Source organism: Triticum urartu, chromosome 5 (genome assembly GCF_003073215.2).
Source record: "Triticum urartu cultivar G1812 chromosome 5, Tu2.1, whole genome shotgun sequence".
Taxonomy (NCBI): domain Eukaryota; kingdom Viridiplantae; phylum Streptophyta; class Magnoliopsida; order Poales; family Poaceae; genus Triticum; species Triticum urartu.
Genome location: NC_053026.1, coordinates 405,572,338 through 405,586,106, shown reverse-complemented (window position 1 = coordinate 405,586,106; position 13,769 = coordinate 405,572,338).

The window sequence follows — 13,769 nt, the reverse complement described above, 5'->3', positions numbered from 1 at the left end:
TCATCCGGGACTCCGAACAAACTTCGGTTCATCAAAAGACGAAACTCATAATACAAATCGTCATCGAATGTTAAGCGTGCGGACCCTACGGGTTCGAGAACTATGTAGACATGACCGAGACATATCTTCGATCAATAACCAATAGCGGAACCTGGATGCTCATATTGCCTCCTACATATTCTATGAAGATCTTTATCGGTCAAACCACGTAACAACATACGCTGTTCCCTTTGTCATCGGTATGTTACTTGCCCGAGATTCGATCGTCGGTATCATCATACCTAGTTCAATCTCATCACCGGCAAGTCTCTTTACTCATTCTGTAATGCATCATCCCGTGGCTAACTCATTAGACACATTTCTTGCAAGGCTCATAGTGATGTGCATTACCGAGAGGGCCCAGAGATACCTCTCTGATACACGGAGTGACAAATCCTAATCTTGATCTATGCCAGCTCAACAAACACCATCGGAGACACCAATAGAGCATCTTTATAATCACCCAGTTACGTTGTGATGTTTGATAGCAGACAAGGTGTTCCTCCGGTATTCGGGAGTTGCATAATCTCATAGTCTGAGGAACATGTATAAGTCATGAAGAAAGCAATAGCAGAAAAACTAAACGATCATTATGCTAAGCTAACGGATGGGTCTTGTCCATCACATCATTCTCTAATGATGTGATCCCGTTCATCAAATGACAACACATGTCTATGGCTAGGAAACTTAACCATCTTTGATTAGCGAGCTAGTCAAGTAGAGGCATACTAGGGACACTCTGTTTGTCTATGTATTCACACATGTACTAAGTTTCCGGTTAATACAATTCTAGCATGAATAATAAACATTTATCATGATATAAGGAAATATAAATAACAACTTTATTATTGCCTCTAGGGCATATTTTGTTCAGCAGCATGGTCATGTGGAGGGGTTAGTTCCTCATCTAGTTGATGGAGGAGTATCCATTTCACAGTATGCTGACGACACTATCTTATTCATGGAACATGATATGGCTAAGGCACGTAATATGAAACTTATTTTATGTCTCTTCGAACAATTGTATGGCTTAAAGATAAACTTTCACAAGAGCGAGTTGCTTTGCTTTGGGAAGGCCAAAGACGAGCAAAACACTTATAGACAATTGTTCGGATGTGAATTAGGTGCTTTACCATTCGATTATTTGGGAATGCCGATTCACCATCATAAGTTATCCAATAAAGAATGGAAGTGTATCGAAGATCGAATTGAAAAAAAACTTAGCTGCTGGAAGGGCAAGCTTATGTCATATGGAGGTCGGCTAGTGCTGAATAAGTCGGTACTGACTAGTATGCTGATGTTCCTACTTTCGTTCTTCGAAATTCCGAAAGGGGTTTGGAAGCGACTTGATTTCTTTAGATCTCGTTTCTTCTGGCAGTCTAATGAGGCCAAGTGGAAATACCGTCTCGCGCGATGGGATATCCTTTGCCGACCAAAATACCAAGGGGGTCTCGGTATTGAGAACTTAGAAATTAAGAATAAATGCCTTATGAGCAAATGGCTCTACAGGTTAGAGACAGAGCCGGAGGGTATGTGGGCACAAATTCTGCGCAATAACTATTTACAGTCGAAAACACTCGCCCATGTTACCATGAGACCAACTGACTCGACATTCTGGAAGGGACTTATGAGAAGAAGGATTTGTTCTTTCGTAGGGTCAAATTCTTGGTTGTCAATGGGATGTCAACAAGATTTTGAGAGGATACGTGGTTAGGAGAGACGCCCCTGGCCGTCCAATATCCCACCCTTTATAACATTGTGCAACGTAAGGAGGATTACGTAGGCATAGTTTTCCAAACAACTCCCTTGAATATTCAGTTCAGACGTGCGTTAGTTGGTGAGAGATGGACTGCCTGGATGCATTTGGTTCAGAGATTGATAGATGTTCAACTCTCCGACCAGCCGGATTCGACAAAATGGAAATTAGCCAAAAATGGGATTTTTACGGTGAAATCGTTCTATATGGGTTTGATTAATTCTGGCCCAATCTCAAGATCGTTGCATATTTGGAGGGTTAAGGTTCCTTTGCGTATTAAAATCTTTATGTGGTTTGTCCACAAGTGAGTGATACTCACCAAGGACAACTTAATCAAGAGGCGATGCGTAGGTAGTTCGCGGTGCTGTTTTTGTGATCATGATGAAACAATACAACATTTATTCCTTGAATGCCCACACACCAAGTTTCTTTAGAGAATGATTCATATAGCCTTCAACATTAATCCTCCAGTTGACATTGCGTCGTTGTTTGGGATGTGGTTAGCTGGGGTTGAACAGACTACTACGGCTCGTATTCGGATTGGAATATGTGCGCTTTTGTGGGTTATATAAAACTATAGGAATGATATGATTTTTAACAGACAATGCACTTTAACTTTCTTGCAGGTCATCTTTAGAGCTACCGCTTGGATCCGTACGTGGTCCTTACTCACTCCTATGGACTCCAGGGAGCCTTTGGTTACCGGGTGGAACCAGTGGGAGATGGTAGCATGGGCTATATTCAACCGGTTCGGATGGCGGTCGCATAACAGGATAGGAGTCTAGGGAGCTTATCCTTCATATTACCGTATCGGTTGTGATTGTCAGCATGTTCTTTTTTTTCTTTTGGTTTGCTTTTCTTGCGAGCTGTAATACTCTTATGACGGTTATGATACTTCATGGATTTTTAATAAGATGGATGCATGCATCATTATGATGCAGAGGCCAGGGGCACGCCTCCATTTCCAAAAAAAGAAATGGTGAACATGTTTGGCAATTCAAAGCAGAAGATTGCATGTTTGGCATTAAGATCGTATAACTGGCGACGAACAGCTCCAACTCATTTCACTCTCCTTTTCGAGGAGAAACTCTAACTAGTTTTTTTTCCGCCCCTACTGATGAAGCCGCTCTGCTTGGCAAACTACAGAAACGTCAGAGGCCTTTGCACTTTTTCTTCTTCTAGCGAGGGGCAAGAGACCTCTTCGATATTTTAAATTTTTTAAGACAAGGAGACCCGTGGAATGTCATGTGGTGGGCCTTGGAGAAACACAAAGTCCTAGCAAAGTACATTACCCTCATCAAGGACATGTACGATAATGTTGTGACAAGTGTTCAAACAAGTGATGTTGACACTGATGACTTCCGATTAAGATAGGACTGCATCAGGGGTCAGCTTTGAGCCCTTATCTTTTTGCATTGGTGATGGATGAGGTCACAAGGGATATACAAGGAGATATCCCATGGTGTATGCTCTTTGCGGATGATGTGGTGCCAGTTGACAATAGTCGGACGGGGGTAAATAGGAAGTTAGAGTTATGGAGACAAACCTTGGAATCGAAAGGGTTTAGGCATAGTAGAACTAAAACCGAGTACATGATGTGCGGTTTCAGTACTACTAGGTGTGAGGAGGAGGATGTTAGCCTTAACGGCCAGGTGGTACCTCAGAAGGACACCTTTCGGTATTTGGGGTCAATGCTGTAGGAGGATGGGGGTATTGATGAAGATGTGAACCATCAAATCAAAGCCAAATGGATGAAGTGGCGCCTAGCTTCTGGCATTCTCTGTGACAAGAGAGTGTCACAAAAGGTAAAAGGCAAGTTCTACAGGACGGCGGTTCGACCCGCAATGTTGTATGGCGCTGAGTGTTGGCTGACTAAAAGGCGACATGTTCAACAGTTAGGTGTGGCGGAGATGCGTATGTTGAGATGGATATGTGGCCACACGAGGAAGGATCGAGTCCGGAATGATGATATATGAGATAGAGTTGGGGTAGCACCAATTGAAGAGAAGCTTGTCCAACATCGTCTGAGATGGTTTGGGCATATTCAACGCAGGCCTCTAGAACCTCCAATGCATAGCGGATGGCTAAAGCGTACGGAGAATGTCAAGAGACGGCGGGGTAGACCAAATTTGACATGGGAGGAGTCCGTTAAGAGAGACATGAAGGATTGGAGTATCACCAAAGAGCTAGCTATGGACAGGGGTGCGTGAAAGCTTGCTATCCATATGCCAGAGTCATGAGTTGGTTGCGAGATCTTATGGGTTTCACCTCTAGCCTACCCCAACTTGTTTGGGACTAAAGGCTTTGTGTTGTTGTCGTTGTTTGAGACAAGGAGACCTCTCTGAATCTCTGATGGTAGCACCTTTTTAGGGGTAGATCCTATTTGGGACATAGGTCGATGGTAGGGCGGTAACACGTACCCATCTAAGTTCGCCTAGTTAGGATTGGGCCAGCCCAACTAATAAGACCCTCTTTCCGGTTCTCGAAAGGTTCTACAACCTTTCCAGACCCATCTTCTTTTCTTTTGTGTGTTCTTTCCGGGTTTTGCCATTTCCTATTTCTTTTTCAAAATCACGAATATTTTTTATATTTCGTAATTTTTTGTGTTTATGAATTTTTTTCCGAAATTCGGTAACATTTTGTCGAATTCGCAAACTTTCTTGAATTCATGAATACTTTTTTAACTTGGCCAATATTACTCGAATTCATGAATATATTTTCAATTTCATGATTTTTTTTCAAATTTTCAAACAATTTCTCGAATCATGATTTTTTTAAATCACGATGTATTGAAATCGGGAACATTGTTTTAATTCATCACGATCTTTTGAATTTCGTTAACATGTTTTTGAATTCATAAACACTTTCTCAATTTTGCAACCATATTTTGTATTCACAAACATTTTTTGTAACAGAGTATATTGGTCAACTTCATGGATTGTTTTTTTTATTTGAGAAACTTTTATTTGAAAACACAAAGATTTTTTGAAATTGGGAACATTTTTTTGATTCATGAACATTTTTTTAAGCTGGACATATTTTTCTCAAATTCAAGAACTATTAAAAAAATCATAACTATTTTTACTTTCACGTATACTTTTTGTATTTGTAAACACTTTCTGAATTAATTTGTTTGTAAAAACACATTTTTTGGAATTTTGCAAACACTATATGAAATCATAAATAATTTTTGAATTCATGAGTATTTTAATTTTTGGATTATTATTTTAAAATAGTTTTCAAAATTCAAAACCTTTTTCAATTCTTAAACATTCTTTGAATTTGGTTAAAAGGAAAAATGGAACGATAGGAATAAAAAATGAAACAGTGAATGCGAGCTCCTGCACTAGGGAGGCCCACTTATCTGCAGCGCGCTGGGTGAGGTGCCACAGAGGTCACCTAAGAGGAGCTCTCTCTATTTATCGCGCAAGCTATCACTACGCAAGCATCACTGGCAGCGCGCGCTCATAGCCTCTCCTTAGGTGGTTTTGAGTATACTTTTGGGTTGCTCCAGCATCGTTTGTAACACAGATCATAATGATAACTTACAAGTTTATCCAAAAGTTTGACAAGGGGCTAAATAGCCTCCAAATATGGAGAGATATTCTTAGGGCCCTCTCAGTGTGATGTCATTCATCATCGTCTGTCCAGACAGATGTAACTAGGTCATAGGGAAGCCGGAACATGTCAACGAGAAAGAAGAATAAAACTGGTAACGAGGAGACCGGTATAATGAGCATGAGAATTACTCAAAGGGTATACCTATATATCTCACCTCGGGTTTTATAACATATCATGTAGCAAAGAGAATAGCATATGATAACCAAAGGTTCACTCGAATATCATTCATCTGGATATAGGGGGGTCAACATGGATGTCCACGGTTCTGTTGTTGATCATTGAACGAAAGGAAGTTTTGTTCATGTCTATATTTTCATCGAACCTGCAGGGTCAAGCGCTTAAGGGAATCATGATTTGTTGAGTTCTATTGGAGTGAGGAATATGAGAATATTACCGAAATAGTTTCGGGAATGAAAGAAATAGTTGACACGAACCGAAGCGTTTTGGGGAAAACAGGATAATATCGAAAAATGATATATATGCGAAAAAAATCGGGGACTTAATATAAATAATAGATGGCTCTAATATTGATTGAGAGCCTCCTAGAATTTATTTAGAGTCAATGGATTAAGGAAAATGTCAATGACCTATTAGTGGAGAGCTAATGGGCCTTGAGCCCTTGAGGGACCATGTAGGGATCGCACCCCTTTTTAGCTTATTGGACAAACTAAGGGCGCATAGGGGAGTTGGAGGAGGACTACTCCTCCTTGGTTACGACCCAAGGGAGGGTTTCCCCTCCTCCAAGTCGGCCTAGCCCCTCCCTCCACCTATATATATTTGAGGGGGGCGCCCCCCTCTCTCTAGTTATAATCTCGAGCTAGACTTGTTCTAGTTCTAGTTCTCTAGTTCCTCATAATAGTGAAGCCCCGTGAGGTTCTCTTCTCCCACCTCTAGTTCTCCGACGACATTAAGCTCTGGACGCGAAGCGCTGCAGGATCATGGAGCTCATATGCCTGCAAATCATAGAGAGGCCATGCTTGCATTCTTTTGTTCGAGGGATCGTCATGGACAGTTCAAGAGACTTCAAGTTCGGTGTACACCAACTCTTGTGCGATGCAAATCGAAGTTGGTAACGATCTGATCAAACCTTGTATGCACCTTCATAGTGATCGGGGGCCTTGATCGTAGGGTGATTTTTTTTGTTTCTACTACGTTTCCTAACAAGAGATATGATAGGCTACTCATATCAACAAGGTGCACCTTCTTTTCTGAAAGCCCTAGTAAAGTTCTTCTACACCAGATCATCAATTTCGATGACCAAAACCTCAAAAACCAGATCTGAACAGAACACGCGTTGGCACATTATCTCTCTAATTTTAGGTTCCGTGACTCTAAATGTCCCCAAATCTTGCCACACAATTGTGTATGCCTAAATATCTCCACCTACCTCATAAACTTGGATTCCCATGTGAATTTATTTAGCAAATCATTTGATCATAGCTTATGGCATCATTTGTAGCCTTCAACTACAAGTATAATTTCCATCCATCCAAATGAGCTAAAATTTGGCATGTAAGTGAACCCTGCATAGTCAACCACACTACTTGCTCTCCTGTAAAAGTTGGTGGGTAGCCCCAAGTGTAAGGGTGAAATAACCTAGAAATAAGTGTTTCTCTCAATTGAGAAGTAAGATTTATCGAAGCAGTAGGAGTTTCTACAACAAACAAATTCCTAGGTACGTACATGCAAAACACAAGACACTCTTGCCCCCAACATTTCAAGAAGATTGTCAAGCTTCTTATCCTGCTAGTTACAAGGGTAAACTACATGATATGGTAAGAATTGATACATATATAAAATAAATAAAGTGAAACAACAAAGTAAAGTATTTTTATGATGTTTTCAATAAAGGAAAATAGAACCCAGACACAGGTTTACTAGAAGCATCTCTGAAATCAGATAAATGTGATGTGATGAATAAATTACAATTTGAAAGCGATAAAATTACAGTTTATATATTTATGACTATGGTTATTCATGACATAATCTTGCATATGCATTACGCGTCACATAGTCCAAATAGGGCATACGCATTATGCGTTACACAGTCCACCCTTCGCATAGGGGCAAAGCGAGCCACCAGATATGTGCACCTATTTTAGTAGATAAGCGATCCGTGTTTTGGGGATCTTTTGAAGGTTTTGTTCATCCCTTTTATTCTTCGGGGAACATTCTAGAAGGTTTTTATGTTTTGTTTTTACTTTCTTTTACTTTTTCTTACATAAAAAGGTACAAAGTTTCTTTTAGAAAAATCACAAATTTTCCAATATATTTATAATTTTCTTTGGAATATAAAAAAGTGTTCAAATTTTTCAAACAATATCACAATTTCAGAAAAATATAATAATTGTTCAGATTTAAAAATTGTTCGTATTTTTCTGAAAGTAATTTTTATGTATTTTTTTAAAAAAATAATTTAAGAATTGATTGCATTTCATAACTTTTCAAAATATTTAAAATGTTCTGAATTTTAAAGTTCGTTCACTATCTATGAAAGTAGTTCGAAATTTTTATTTTTGCCTTAACTAATTGTTTGTGTTTCCAAAAATAGTATCTTATTTTAGAAAAGACATTTCACAATGTTTAGAAACGTGCCCTACAATAACCTGTCATCGGCCTGCAGTACACTAGACGGGGCTATTTTTGGAAACCGTGGAAAAAGCGTGAGATATCAAGTAGTTTTCCTAAAAAGCGTGCTACAATAGCAAGTAGAAACACCGCGAGACAATAACGAGTCAGCGTCCCACCCTAGAATAAATCGGGCCATCAAATCGGGGACCTCCTATATGTCGCTCTATGCAGCAAAGGGACATAGTTTCGCGCGGCCGGGCGGGCTCCGACTAGGCCCGCCCATGAGCCGTAACCAGCAGAGCTAGCGAGATTTCCTTAATAGGCAGCAGCATCGAGGTTTAAAAACCAACACGCAGCGCAGATCCGAATTATTTTGGGAATTTTGAAAGGAATTTGATTTTAAAAAATGTGTTTTTTTGTGAAATGCAAACAATTTTCAAATTTCCGAATTGTTTTACAAAACTGAAACATTTTTCAAAATCATGAACATTTTTTCTGAAAACGGGATTTTTTTCGAAATTCCAAATGAAAATTGTGCAAACACCAACATTCTTTAAACTCCCGACCAAAACTTGAAAATAGGAACAGAATTTTGAACATGGAACATATTTTTAAACAAAAAATGAACATATTTTAAAATTTGTGAACAATTTTCCGAAGCGGGAACTTTTTTGAAAAGTTGTGAAATTTTTTGGTAGAAAGATTCCAAACATTTTTTGAAAATACACAGTTTTTTAGTGTGTTAACATGTTTATATTTATGAAAAAAAAATTAAAACACAATTTCTTTTGAATTTTGATAGATATTTGGAAACAAATATATTTTTTGAAATTTCTGAACACATTCTTAAATAAAATAGTCTTGAAAAATATATGAAAAAATAGTAAATGAACAATTTTTTAAAGTGCTAACATTTTTTGAATTTATGTGCAAAATTTGAAACACTATCTTTTTGCAATTTTGATCATTTTCTAAAAGCATGATTTTTTTTATTTTAGAACTTTTTTCCAAGACACGAACAAAATTTGAACTTTCTGAACTCTTATGAATTCCTGAATTTTACAAAACTGGAAAGTTTTATGAAAAAGTAAACAAATTTTGGATAAGGCAAACATGTTTTGAATTTCAAAAAAACTTTGACAAAGAAAGCGAAAATGGAAGAAAATAAAATAGGACTGAAAATAAAAAAGGAATCTGAAAAAACATAAAAAGGAAAGAAAAAAGAAACAGGGAAAACGCAAATAAAAAAGGAAAGAAAGAAAACACGGTTCTAGATCTTCTAGAAGGTTCAAACAAGCGAAATAAACCAGTTGGATACCCATGGAAGTCACGAGATGGGCCGGCCATAATCGCTCGATGTCGAGCTCAGCCTATGCGTTGCGGCGACAATTTGGCGCAACGTGTGGCAAATAGGAAATTCCATCAAACCGCCCGTCCTGCACTACCAGGTAACAAAACCTCGATACAGTCAGTACTGCGGGAGTTATGTCTCACACATAAGGACTGAAAATAAAAAGTAAACAAATTTTGGATAAGGCAAACATGTTTTGAATTTCAAAAAAACTTTGACAAAGAAAGCGAAAATGGAAGAAAATAAATAGGACTGAAAATAAAAAAGGAATCTGAAAAAACATAAAAAGGAAAGAAAAAAGAAATAGGGAAAACGCAAATAAAAAAGGAAAGAAAGAAAACACGGTTCTAGATCTTCTAGAAGGTTCAAACAAGCGAAATAAACCAGTTGGATACCCATGGAAGTCACGAGATGGGCCGGCCATAATCGCTCGATGTCGAGCTCTGCCTGTGTGTTGCGGCGACAATTTGGCGCAACGTGTGGCAAATAGGAAATTCCATCAAACCGCCCGTCCTACACTACCAGGTAACAAAACCTCGATACAGTCAGTACTGCGGGAGTTATGTCTCACACATAAGGAGTTGGATTTGGAAGGATCTCTTTCTGAGCATCTACAGTGACGGGCCGGCCCATTATCTTACACCGAAAAGAGAAATAGAGAAAAAAAGGGCGAGCACCGGGAGTTGATCCCAGGATCTGCTGGATAGTAGACAAATGCTTACCAGTGGGTTGGCTTTCGGCTCGTGACAAAAGTATCTGGTTTTCCCATTTTTGTTTTATTTTTTCACCGGTTTTCTACTAGTTTCTTTTCTTTATTCTTTCTTTGATTTTCTTTAGTTCTTCTCCGAGTTTTTACTTGTTTCATTGTATTTATTTTTTTCTTTTGGTTTTGCTTGTTTCCTTCTTCTATTTTCATCAGTTTGTTTTTTATTTCTCTCGGGTTCCACTTTTTCCTATACACATTTCTGGTGTATACCTAATACATTCTTGAAATACATGTTTAATTTTTTTTTCAAATGCTTGCTTAACATTTCTCAAATACAAGCGTAAAAATTTTCAAATACAAGTTTCTCATTTTTTTAAAACATGATCATCATTTTTTCTATACACATTTAACATTTTCCACATACTTGATTAGAAAATTTTAAATATTTTTTCAGCATTTATTGAAATGCTTGAGTAACATTCTTATGTACATGGTCACTTTTTCCATAATTTATTAATACATGGTTAACATTTTTCTATACACATTTAATATTTTCAAACGCTTGATTAATATTTTTTCAAATACTTGTTCAACATTTTTTTAAATGCTTGATTAATATTTTTATATAAATGACCAAAAAATTTGGTATTTTTTAATACATGGTCAAAACTTTTTTTGTACACATTGAACATTTTCCAAATGCCTCATTAACATTTTTTAATACTTGTTCAACTTTTTTCAAATCCTTGATAAATTTTTTATATGAATGATAAATAAATGCATCTTTTGTAACACATGGTCAACATTTATTCTATACAATTTAAAATTTTCCAAATGCTTGATTAGCATTTTTTAAATAATCATTGACCATCTTCTTTAAATGCTGGGTTAACATTTTTATATACATGATAAAAATACCATTTTATAATACATGGTCAACATTTGTTTTACTATACACATTTAACATTTCTTGAATGCATGATTAACATTTTTCAAAACGTTATGTAAAGTTTATTTTTGAATATTTATGTTTACAATATTTGAATGCATAAACGAAAGTAAAAGAAGAAATCAAAAAACAAAAAAAACGTAAAGAAATAAAGAAACAAGACTGGGCACTGGCATCCTGCATATTGGGCTAACTCGTATGCTCACGCGACTGCGACACGTTCAGCGTGAGTCGGAAGCTCGTCTTGCGTAACGCGAGACATAGTCGCCCCGATTGTGAACATTTTATGAATTTGTGATCATTTCTTCAACTTTCCAAAAAAAATGGGAATTTGGGAACAATTTTATTTTGGGAACATTTTTTAACTTCACGGAAAATTTTCAAATTCAAGAACATTCTTCATAATCGTGAATTTCAAATGTTTTAACATTTCTTGAAAATGGATTTTTATTTCGAATCCCAAACTATTGTCAAAGAATCGAAACATCAAAAAATAGGGAAAAGGTGGGGGGAGGGGGGAAGCCGGCCACCTTGCGCATGGGCTGGCTCAAATTGCTCATGGGGGAGAGGGTACATGTTTACTGGACTGGCGTCGCACCTTGCGCTGAATAGGATGCCCCAAGTTCCCGTCTCTGATCGATTTTCCATTTTCGATAGAAGACATGGGCTGTATTCACTAAAAATTGCAAGTGCAAATTGCTCCATTTCCTATTCGGCACTAAGGTAGCAATTGTAGGTTATTCCGTTAACTTGTGCCCATGCCCATTTCCGTTCGTTGGCAAATAGTTCACGTCCGTTGGTTTTTTGGAAGCTTCTCAACATGGTTTTGGGAAGGTTTCGACCTTTTTTTTTTATCGGATCTTGTTTGTTTGTTTTTTCAGTTCTCCTTTTTCTTCATTTTATGTTTTTAAATTTTGAGCTCCTTTTCAAAAAAAATATGAAGTTTTTCTAGTTCGTGAACTATTTTTTTTAAATCAATTCTATAAACTTTTTTAAAATTCTTGATCTTTTTTCATATACGTGAACTTATGTTCAAATGTTTTTTTAACTCGTGAAGTTTCTTTTTCAAATTCAATTTTTTTTTGAATTAGCATATTTTTCCGAATTCATGAACTTTGCATGTCCTTGACCTTTTTTGAAATTTGTGAACTTTCAAATTTTTATTTATTAACGGTCAATGGGCCAAGCCAATGGTTAACGGATCAGCCAGTGATCAGCGACGTCAAGTCAACAGATCAAAACCAAGTCTCTCCCAAAAAAAGATCAAAACCATCAGGGGGAGCAACTAGTTAACGAGCGCTTCTTCGGGAGCCTCGTAACGATTAGCGCCACTTGGCGCGCTCTCAGCCATTCGCCACGTGTCGCGCTCTGGACGCTTCCTTCGGATTTTGTTTTTTTATTTTATTTTTTCGCACGCATTTTTGGCTTTTTAAACGGTTTTTTTCTCGGGTTTTTTTTACGTTTTGGTTTTCCCCCTGTCTTTCTTAGCTTTTCGATCAAAAAAATCAAAAAAATAAATTTTTTCGCGAAAAAACGCGTTCTTTTTCTTTCGTGAAAGTCACGTTTTTCTTTCGCGAGAGGCATGGTTGTGCTTTAGCGAGAGTCACGGTCATGCCTCTCGGAAACGAAAAAAACACGTTTTCTATTTTTTTTTCGCGAGAGTAACGGTTTTGCTTTCACGAGAGGCACGGTTGTGCTTTCGCGAGAGTCATGGTCATGCCTCTCGGAAAGGGAAAAACAAAACGTGTTTTCTGTTTTTTTTTCGTTCGTGAGAGTTACGGTTTTGCTTCCGCGAGAGGCACGGTTGTGCTTATGCGAAAGTCACGGCCGTGCCTCTAGGAAAGGGAAAAAAAGTACGCGTTTTCTGTTTTTTTTTTCTTTCGCGAGAGTCACGGTTTTGCTTTCGCAAGAGGCACGGGTGTGCTTTCGCGAGAGTCACGGCCGTGCCTCTCGGAAACGGAAAAAACGCGTTTTCTGTTTTTTTCCTTACACGAGAATCACGGTTTTGCTTCCACAAGAGGCACGGTTGTGATTTTACGAGAGGCACGGGCGTGCCTCTTTCGAAAAGGGAAAAAAACCGTGCTGCCGGTTTGGTTTTTTCGCCCGGTTTTTTTGTCCGTTTTTTTTCATGAAAAAAAAATTTCGTCAAAATCTATCAACATGGGATTTAGTTTTAAAGATCTCAACGCAAGGAATCCAATGGTGAAAACGGTTCAAGATTTGGACGCACGATTTAAGAGATAAAACATTTTGAATAAACGAATCTACGAAAAAAAGAAAACTCCCAGGTTGTGACAAGTGGCGTGGTGCATATGCGCCACTTGTCGTGACCTGAGAAATTGAAGTGTTCTTTGCAACGAGTACTCTTTAATTAATGATTTCGCCATCAGGGCGATCCGAGCGAGCCACGAGCTCTTGTTTGTGGGTCAGCCGGCGTGACGCTATAGTGAGCGCTAATTGTCTTCGAGGGTGCTAAAGGCGACAAATAGGGAGTCCCGCAAATTCTCGTCCCTATTTACATAATAGATAGGCTGGATAGATCATTTTCATTAGTTGTAGGCTTTTGTCCACACAATGCAAGACATTCAATGGCGGATGTGATAGGATCCTAAATATGTCTAGAGGGAGTGGTTACTGGTTAGACTACTTGACTAAATAAAAATCTAATCTTTTCCAATTTTAGTTGTAAGCAAGTTTTAGCAATTATCACAAGTCAAGCAACACCCAACACATGCAAGTCTAGATATTAGGTAGCAGAAAGTAAAGACTTTGCATA